Here is a 9,612-nt window from a genome sequence, read left to right on the forward strand (position 1 = left end):
TCCTGGTATTGTAGTACTGATAATATTCATGTCTTCTTCTGTAATGTTTCTTTAACATGGGAGTTGTATGTTAGATATATCAATTGAGATAGGGCAACCCATGATCAGTTTTCTTTGCTGGTTGTGAGGGTTTTGCCTTCCTTTACTGAAAAAGAGGCCAAAAAATGCTGCATAACTATGGGAAACAGAACCAAAGGAAGGCAACAGAGTTGGACACAGCTGCCCTTTAATTATTAGGAAACTCATATGAAGTAAAAGCTTCACATCGGTTATATCTGTATAAGAGGCATAGATTCAGGCCCTATATCCTCTTTAGTTCAGTCTCTGTGAACCACCATGGTCTCAGATCACTTGACTCTGTTGGTCATATTGTGGTATCCTTGATTCCCATCCCCACAGCTCTCACATTCTTTCTCCCCACATTTTGTTTGGGTGTGGGTCTCCTTGCTTCTATCAGCTACTGAATGAAGCCCATCAAAAAAGAGTTCTGTGAGGCTCCTCTCTGAAAGCATGGCTGAGTATCATTATTAGTGTCAGGAATAGCTCTCTCCCATGAGGTATGTCTCAAGTTGGGCCAGTCATTTGTTGGCCATTTCCTTGATCTCTGGTTAAATTTTACCCTGCACTTGTAGGTAGTACAAAGTTTGGGTCAAAGGTTTTTGTGAGTTGATTGCTATCCCCCTCCCTCCACTGAAAGACCTGCGTGGCTGTAGATAGATGGTGGCCTCCCAGGTTCCACAAACTCTACTGCTACAGGTCTCAGCTAGGGTCATCCCTGTAGACTCCCAGTAGCATCCCCAATCTCGAAGCTGCCCGCTTTTCTGTTCTTTCTTTCAGTTTCCCCCCCCTCCTCACTCCTATTCCTCACTTCTGTTCCTTCCCTCCTTCTACTTTAGATGCCTATTTTATTTATTCTTCTGAATAATATTCCAACATTCTCTTTTGGGACCTCCTTGTTACTTAGCATCTTTGGGTCTGTGGATAGTATCCTAGTTAAACTGTACTTCATGGATAATTTCCACTTATAAGTGAATACATATCCTATATGTCTTTCTGGGTCAGAGTTATCTCCTCAGATATTTTCTAGTTGCAGCAATTTGCCAGCAAATTCTATGATGTCCTTGTTGTCAATGTCTGACTACTATTCAATGGTGTAAACAAACCCCCTTCTCCCCTCCAAAATCCATTCTGCTTGAGGAATATCTAGGCTGTTTCCCATTTTTGGTTATTACAAATAAAGCTACTATACACATAGTTGAGCCAGTATTCTTGTGGTGTAGTGGGGCATCTTTTGGGTATATTCCCAGGCATGGTATAGCTAGATAACTGTTTCCTTTTTCTGAGAAACTACCAGATTGATTTCCACAATGGTTTTACAAGCTTGTACTTCCTCAAGCAATGAAGAGGTGTTCACCTTGCTCTAAATCCTCACAAACATGAACTATCACCTGAGGTTTTGATCTTAGCCATTCTAATAGCTGTGTGATGTAACCTCAGCGCCATTTCAATTTGCATTTTCTTGATGGCTAAAGACATTAATAATTTCTTAACATGCTTCTTGACCATTCAAAATTCTTCTGTTGAGAATTCTGCTTAACTCTCTACCCCATTTTTAGAATTGTGCTATTTGGTTTGTTGATGTCTAATTTCTTGAGTTCTTTCTATTTTTTGGATATTAACTCTCTGTCAAATGTAGGCATGGTAAAGATACCTAGAACAAATGAAACTGAAGACGGATGATCAAAATGTGAAGGCTTCACTCCGTGTTTAAAAGGGGAACAAGAATACCCTTGGCAGGGAAGAGAGAGGCAAAGATTAAAACAGAGACTGAAGGAACACCCATTCAGAGCCTGCCCCACATGTGGCCCATACATATAGAGCCACCCAATTAGACAAGATGGATGAAGCAAAGAAGTGCAGACCTCCACAGGAGCCGGATGTAGATCATCCTGAGAGACACGGCCAGAATACAGCAAATACAGAGGCGAATGCCAGCAGCAAACCACTGAACTGAGAACGGGACCCCCGTTGAAGGAATTAGAGAATGAACTGGAAGAGCTTGAAGGGGCTTGAGACCCCATATGTACAACAATGCCAAGCAACCAGAGCTTCCAGGGACTAAGCCACTACCTAAAGACTATACATGGACTGACCCTGGACTCTGACCTCGTAGGTAGCAATGAATATCCTAGTAAGAGCACCAGTGGAAGGGGAAGCCCTGGGTCCTGCTAAGACTGAACCCCCCAGTGATCTTTCTCATTCTGCATGTTGCAATATTGTTCTCTTGACAGTATCCTTTGTTATACAGAAGCTTTTCAATTTCAAGAGGTTCCACTTATTATTTTTTGTCTTAGCGCCTGTACTATCAATGTTCTGGTCAGGAAGTTGTCTCCAGTATCAATGCTTTCAAAAATATCTCCCACTTTCTCTTCTATTAGACTTAGTGTATCCGTTTTAATGTTGAGGACTTTGATCTACTTGGACTTGAACTTGTGCAGGATGATAAATATGGGTTGATTTTCATTCTTCTACAAGCAGATATCCAGTTAGACCAGCATCATTTGTAGAAGATGCTTTCTTTAACTCCATGGTTTTGTCTTCTTTGTCAAAAAATCAAGTGTCCATAAATGTATGGGTTTATTTCTGGCTCTTTAATTTGATTTAATTGACTGGAATGTCTGTTTTTATGCTAATAGCATGAAATTTTCTTACTACTATTGCTGTATATTACAGCCTATAATCAGGGAAGTTGATGTCACCAGAAGTTATTTATTGCTTCTCCTCTTCTTCTTCTTCCCCCTCCTCCTCCTTCTCCTCTCCCTCTTCCTCCTTCTGTTTCCCCTTCCTTCACTTCCTCCTCCTCCTTTTTCATTTTTATGGTAGATTGTTTTATATATCCAGTTTTTTTTTTCTGTCTAAAGTTGGGAATTGTTATTTTAAGTTCTCTGAAGAACCATGTTGGAATTTTTATGAGAATTACGTTGATAAATTGCACTCTTCTGACTGGCAGAGTGGAAAACCTTGATGCTGCAATGAACATTTGGTCAAGGAAAGATAATCAGGACTGCCGTGATGAAGGAGCATTGCATCAGCATCTTTTTTATGACATTTAGACTGTTAAGTGTAGGGAATTGATACTTGTTTCTTTTGTAATAGTTAAACTACATGATTATTTTAGCATATATAGAAAGGGGAAGATGTAGAGAAATTTTAATCTAGCAATATGGATGTTCTGGCAATGGATCACATGCAAAGACCTAGTTTTGTGTGATCAGGCTAGAAATGAGACGCCTTTAATCCCTCTGGCTAGAATAGAGGCCTGCCCTTAATACACACCTTTAATGGCAAATAATGCCAGTTAAGTTAGTTTGTAAATGGATGCAGCAATGTTGGAAAGTGTCTTCTAATTGAGTGGTAGACAAAGTTGAAGAATCAGAGAAAGATTTGACAGAATGTATCAGAAATAGGATACACTGAACAGTCTCAGGAATAGACAGGAAACAGAGGATGTTTAAGAGCAATGCAGAATGAGTCAAGAGCGGAGGGTAGTTCAGTTGAGTTCAGAAAACGCAGTGGAGTTCAGTTGAGTTCAGTTCAGAGCAGTTTGATGCAGTCCTGTTGAATGTTGTTGACTTCTTACTGTTTTATTCAGTTTGTACAGTCAGGGTTATCAGTGCAGTTCAGTTCGTTGAATTCAGTGGTAGTTTTTTACCAAGCAGAACATTTCAGTGAGAAGCTGAGAGAAGCCACTTTAATAAGTTAACTTGAAGATGAGTTTTGAGTCAGAACAGCTGAGTTCAACCATCTAGCTAAAGTTCAGAAAGATCTAGAAAGGGTGAGCTTATTTGGCAGTAAGCATCTGAGACAATAATTATATTTGGTGAACAAAAGTTACATTTACACACACACACACACATATAAATATTCACACACGCAAACACACACACACAAACACACACACACAGTTACTGGAAATATATCATTTCTATCTCTTATAGCCATTTTCTAATTTATCACTGAGAATACAGTCATTTAATAAAAGAAATGGAATAAAAATCGAAGGACCGAATATCATAGCTACATGACTATACAAAAAATATATGTCCATTGATGCTTAATTTTAAGGTAGAGAAATATTTTCAAATTCTTAGGTCAAGGGGTCACTTAATGACATTTTTCCTGATATATTTGTTCTTTACTTTTTTGGTATGTTTCTCACAAACAATGGACTATTGAAAAATTATCATCCATAGACCAGATCATGATTGATACAACTAACTGTTGATCCAAGCATTGATCATATAGTGTGAATTATGACTTAAACCATTAACTGTTGACTTAACTGTTGATTTAACAAGTGTTCTCCACTCTTCATGGATTGTGATTGATCTACACTTAGATTTCCCTTTATTTGTATGAAATGATGATTAAACAGAAGTTTTAAGCTTAGGAGTTTCTGATTATCAGAATCCTTCTTGTTTTTATATGAAACTCTGTAATGATGAGATCTAACCACTTATGACAATTTTCAGCATTGTATATTATTATTAATACAGTTTAACAAGTCCACAAAGATTTTAAGTGATTGAAAAGAAGGAATTGAGAAGAATTGGATGTGACAGAATTGTGAGCTACCAGCTGTACCATTCTCTTGGTGCGTATACACGCATTTGCTGGTACTAACTTTTACATTACAGATCAGATATTTTGATTAACAAAAATACTAGAGTAACTATTTTTAATCACCACATAGTAGCAAGCCAGAAATTGTTTCTTAATATATGAAAGAAAAGACTCTATAGAAGAAAGCATTTGCTTCAATATTTCAGAGTAATTCTTCTTCAGGCTTTTAAACGTACATTACTGGTCATCTCTATCTGTCTCAGACCTGGTAAACCTGTATAATTTGTGCCATAGAAACATAAGGACTGAAAGTACGAAAATTTGACACAAAGATTCTCCTTAACCCAAGTCAAGCACAAGAATATATCTTTTTGATTCTCCTTAAAAATCTGTGTTACAACAACATATCAAACATTTAATAAGGCCTTCTCAACATTTGTTGTTTTTCAATTGAAGATTATGTAAGAGAAAAAGTGCTGGCAACTTTGAATATCACCCATAGATTCCTCACAAGTGGATTTCCTGTTTCATCGAACTACCACAAATGGGTTTGGGAATTTCATGTCCTTCACTTTAGCATGGATTTTTTTAATTACAAATTTATTTTTGTTATCTCTTGCCTTACAAAACCTATGTGAATATTATTACTATGATGATTAAATATGGTATTTTATGTTATGAATATTTCACAAAAATTAAAGGCTTTATTTGATTTCATCAAATGTGTTTAGGTCAACAAAAAATGAATGTAGTCAATTGTTGTAAAGCAAAGAAAAACTACAAATTATATCAAAGTGGTTTGCTTCTTAGTAATGAATTTAGTCCCAAAGGAAAGATATGTGGACTCTAGTAGAGAGTTTACATAAAAATAATAGTTACAGTTTCATGTGCTGCTTGATTAGAATATGTTTGAAACATTTTATAATTAACAAGTCAAATATTTATTAAAATAAAGAAGGGCTCTATAATGGAAAGCAGCAATTTAAGTTGTTCTCATTAAAGAAGAGGCCATTTAAATCAACATGGTACAGTGGTTCATGAATATCTATAGATGGAATTGCTGTGTAGCTTCAATTAGCAATACAAAATTTAAATTCACATCATTAGCTTATATATTTGCACTTAATGTCAAGTGCAATTACAAGACTGAAATTGTGGAGGTTACAAAGTGATCTTTCAAAGGAATCTGGGCAATTGCTTCAGCCTGGATTAGTAAGCTTGGGGAAAACCCTTTATTTCATTCTAGAAGCTAGAATTCTAGTGTCTAAACCACATTATTCTCTCTTTCCTGTAAATAAAAATCCTGATGCTACAGTCATGATGGTGTTCCTTTGTGGGACAGAACACACAAAAAACATGAAAGGATTCTCTGGTTTGCCCTTTTCTTACAGTATTTTCAAGGGTAATTTTGAAGTTTCATTACAGTCTAAGTAGGTGAACCAATTTTTAAAAAATATTTTCATAAATACTGGGCTCTACTGTTACTGATGAGGTCAAGACCAGGAAATGTGAATCTTGGAAATCATACTAAAATTTTCTGTTCCTTAATGTTCATAGGGATAGATGAAGTCGTTGGGAGATAGGAACTTCTCCCTGTCCTGGCTTCTGAATTGAAGCAGAGATAAGGCTTTCCTTAGGAGTTAATTCTGTGGTGTTTTCTGGTGATCAACATACTAAGTTCATAGTGTTGTGAATAACCAAAGAAAGTTATTCACAAAAGTACCATTTCATTTCCAAAATTCATTTACTCATAGGGAGAAACTAAATTGAAGGTAGACGGGGGAGTTCTTTACAGCTGAACAGCTTTTGTTGTAAACAGTTTTCTGAATCCGGACATCTGAGGGACGGTTTGTAAGAAGGCAATTGTCTGAGTTGAGCCATTTTTATGACAACTCCTCCATAATGCTGACAGTGTCAAACAAGATCATTGTACCAGGCCTAGGAATGACTATTTCCTTAATGGTCTGTTAACCTGTAAAGAATATAGAAATTGCTGTTATCTAAACCAAGATGTGTAAGTTATAGACATATACAATAAATTACCTGTTATGCCTTAATTGTTTACTTGCAACTCGTCTACTCCTTTGTTTCCATAGCAGGCTAAAATCCAGGGTCAGAGTCTAAGATGGGATCTGGATTCAAAAGTCAAACTAAGGACTGTGAAGCCAGGTACCCCAGATACAGCCCAGTCTCAAACAGTACTTTCTTGCTAATGATTAATGCAAAATATAATTGAATAATACTGTAGTTCTTCCAGTACTTCCCAACATACTATTCCAATCTTTAAAAAATACTGTACAATCTCCTTTGGAACAGAGTTCAGATACTAACCTATCTACCTCTTTTGAGTGCTGAGAAAAGAATTGAATCCAAAGGAAAGCAACAGATTCAGGGACAGCCCCATCTCCAGTTGTTGGGGGACCTACATAAAGAGCAAGATGCACAGTGATACATATGTGTGTGGGGGGGGGGAGCCTAGGCCCAGCCCATGCTTATTCTCCAGGTGGTTGTTCAATCTCTGCTCCCAAGTGTCCAGGCTAGTTGACTCTGTTGGTCTCCTTGTGGAGTCCCTATCCATTGTTGTTCCCTCAAACCTTTCTCCAGTTCAGCTACAAGACTCCCCAAGCTCCATCCAATGGTTACCTGTGAATGTTTATCTGTTTTGCCCAGCTTCTAGGTGAATCCTCTCAGAGGACAGATATGCTAGGCTCCTATCTACAAGCATAACAGAGTATTGTTAATAGAGTCAAGGACTGCATTTTTCCTATGGGATGGGTCTCAAGTTGGATCAGTCATTAGTTAGCTTTCACTAAGACTGCTCCATTTTGGTCCCTGCATATCTTGTGGGCAGAACACATTTGGGTCAAAGATTTTGTGGATGGGTTGGTGTCCTTATCCCTCTAGTAGGTGTTCTGCCTGGCTTCTGGTGGTAACCATTTCAGGATCCATATCCCCAGTGAGTAGGAGTCTCAGCAAGAGTCAACCATATAAATTCTCTGGAGCCTTACCCATTACTAGGTATCTGGAAAGTCCTCTAGATAAACCTTTATTCCACCAGTTTCCATTCTCTCTCTCTCTGCTCTTTCTACACTCAATCCCCTATCCCACTCCCCTCTCCCTCCCTCCTTCCATTAATCTTCAATATCTGTTTTATTTCCCTTTCTGAAAAAGACTCAAGCATTCTTCCATGGTACCTCATTGTTATTTGACTTCTTTGCGTCTGTGAATCATAGGGTACTTTAATCCTATACTTTATGGGTAACATCCACTTATAAGTGAGGGCATACCATTCATGTCCTTTTAAGTCTAGAATAACTTACTAAGGAAGAAATATTCTGTTCCATCTATTTACCTGAAAATTCATAATGTTCTTGTTTTTAATAGCAGAATAGTGTTCCATTGTATAAATAAACTATATTTTTCATATCCCTCTTTACCTGAGAGACATCTGGGTCATTTCCAGCTTCTGGCTATTATGATAGTTGAGCAAGTGTTTGGTAAGCTAGAGAATCTTTTGGGTATATGCCCAGGAGTGGCATATGTGGGTCATGAGCTATAACTATCCTGACTTTTCTTTGAAATCACAAAATTGAGTTCTAGAGTGGTTAGGCATTTTGAACTCCCAAAAGTAATAGAGGAGATTTCCTCTTGATCCACATCTTGCCAGCATGTGCTAGCCATAGAAATTTTAATCTTATACATTCTAATGGGTATAAGGTTGAATCTCAGAGATGTCTTAATTTGTAATTGCCTGATGTTAAGGACATTGAACATTTTTTAGTGTTTCTCATCCATTGTGAAATCTCTGCTTTGCTCTGTACCCCATTTTTTAAATTTGGTTATGTTGATTATCTGTTTCTAATTTTGGATAGTGGCCCTCTGTCAGATGTAGGGTTTCCATTCTGTAGGATTCTGTTTTGTCCTATTGATGGAGTCTCTTTTTTCCAACAGAAGTTTTTCAGTTTTATGAGGTTCAACTTATTAATTGTTGATCTTAGTGCCTTAGCTATGGGTGTTCCTTTTTAGGAAATTGTGCAGACTGATATTGATCTATTTGTATTCTTCTACATGAAGACACCCAGTTAGACAAGCACCACTGTTGAAGATCCTCTCCCTGTTCTATTGTATGTTTTAGGCTTCTTCGTCAAAAATGAAGTGTTTGTTGGTATTTAGGGTTTCTTCAGAGTCTTTGATTTGATTCAATTCATCAACCTATCTTTTTCTATAATGATATCAGGAAGTATTTATTACTTTTTTTCCGTAGTAAATCTTGAAATGAGTGTTGGTTTGTTTTGATTTTTCTCAAAAACTAGCCCTAGGTTTGTTAATTCTTTGAGTTGTTCTCTTTGTTTATAATTGATTGATTTCAGCCATGAGTTCGACTATTTCCTGTCACCTTCTCCTCTTGGGTGTATTTATGTCTTTGTACATAGACCTGTCAGGTGTACTTTTAAATTGTTATTAGGAGAACTCTCCAATTTCTTTATGAAAGCACTTTGTGATAAGAACTTTTCTCTTAGCACTGTTTTCATTGTGCCCATGAATTTGGATGTGTGGATTCATTGAATTCTAGAAACTATTTAATTTTTTTATTTCTTCCCTGACCTAGTGGTCATTGAATAGAGAGTTCTTCAGTTTCCATGAGTTTGTAGGCTTTCTGTTGTTTCTGTTGTTGTTGAAGTCCATCTTTAATCCAGGGTGGGCTAAAAGGGTGCAAGGAGTTATATTAATTTTTTGTATCTATTCAGGCTTGCTTTCTGAAAAGGTTTTGTGAGATTCTTAGAGGAAGTTATATTCTCTTGTGTTTGGGTAAAATGTTCTGTTGATATCTATTAGGTACATTTGATTCATTATATTAGGTTAGTTTCATTATTTCTGTTTAGTTTCTGATCGTATGACCTGCCAATGGTAAGTGAGAGAGCTGAAGTCTACAACTACTATGTATGGGTTTCTATGTGTGATTTAAGATATAGTAATGTTTATCTTAGA

This window comes from Rattus rattus, chromosome 1 (assembly GCF_011064425.1).
Source record: "Rattus rattus isolate New Zealand chromosome 1, Rrattus_CSIRO_v1, whole genome shotgun sequence".
Classification (NCBI taxonomy): domain Eukaryota; kingdom Metazoa; phylum Chordata; class Mammalia; order Rodentia; family Muridae; genus Rattus; species Rattus rattus.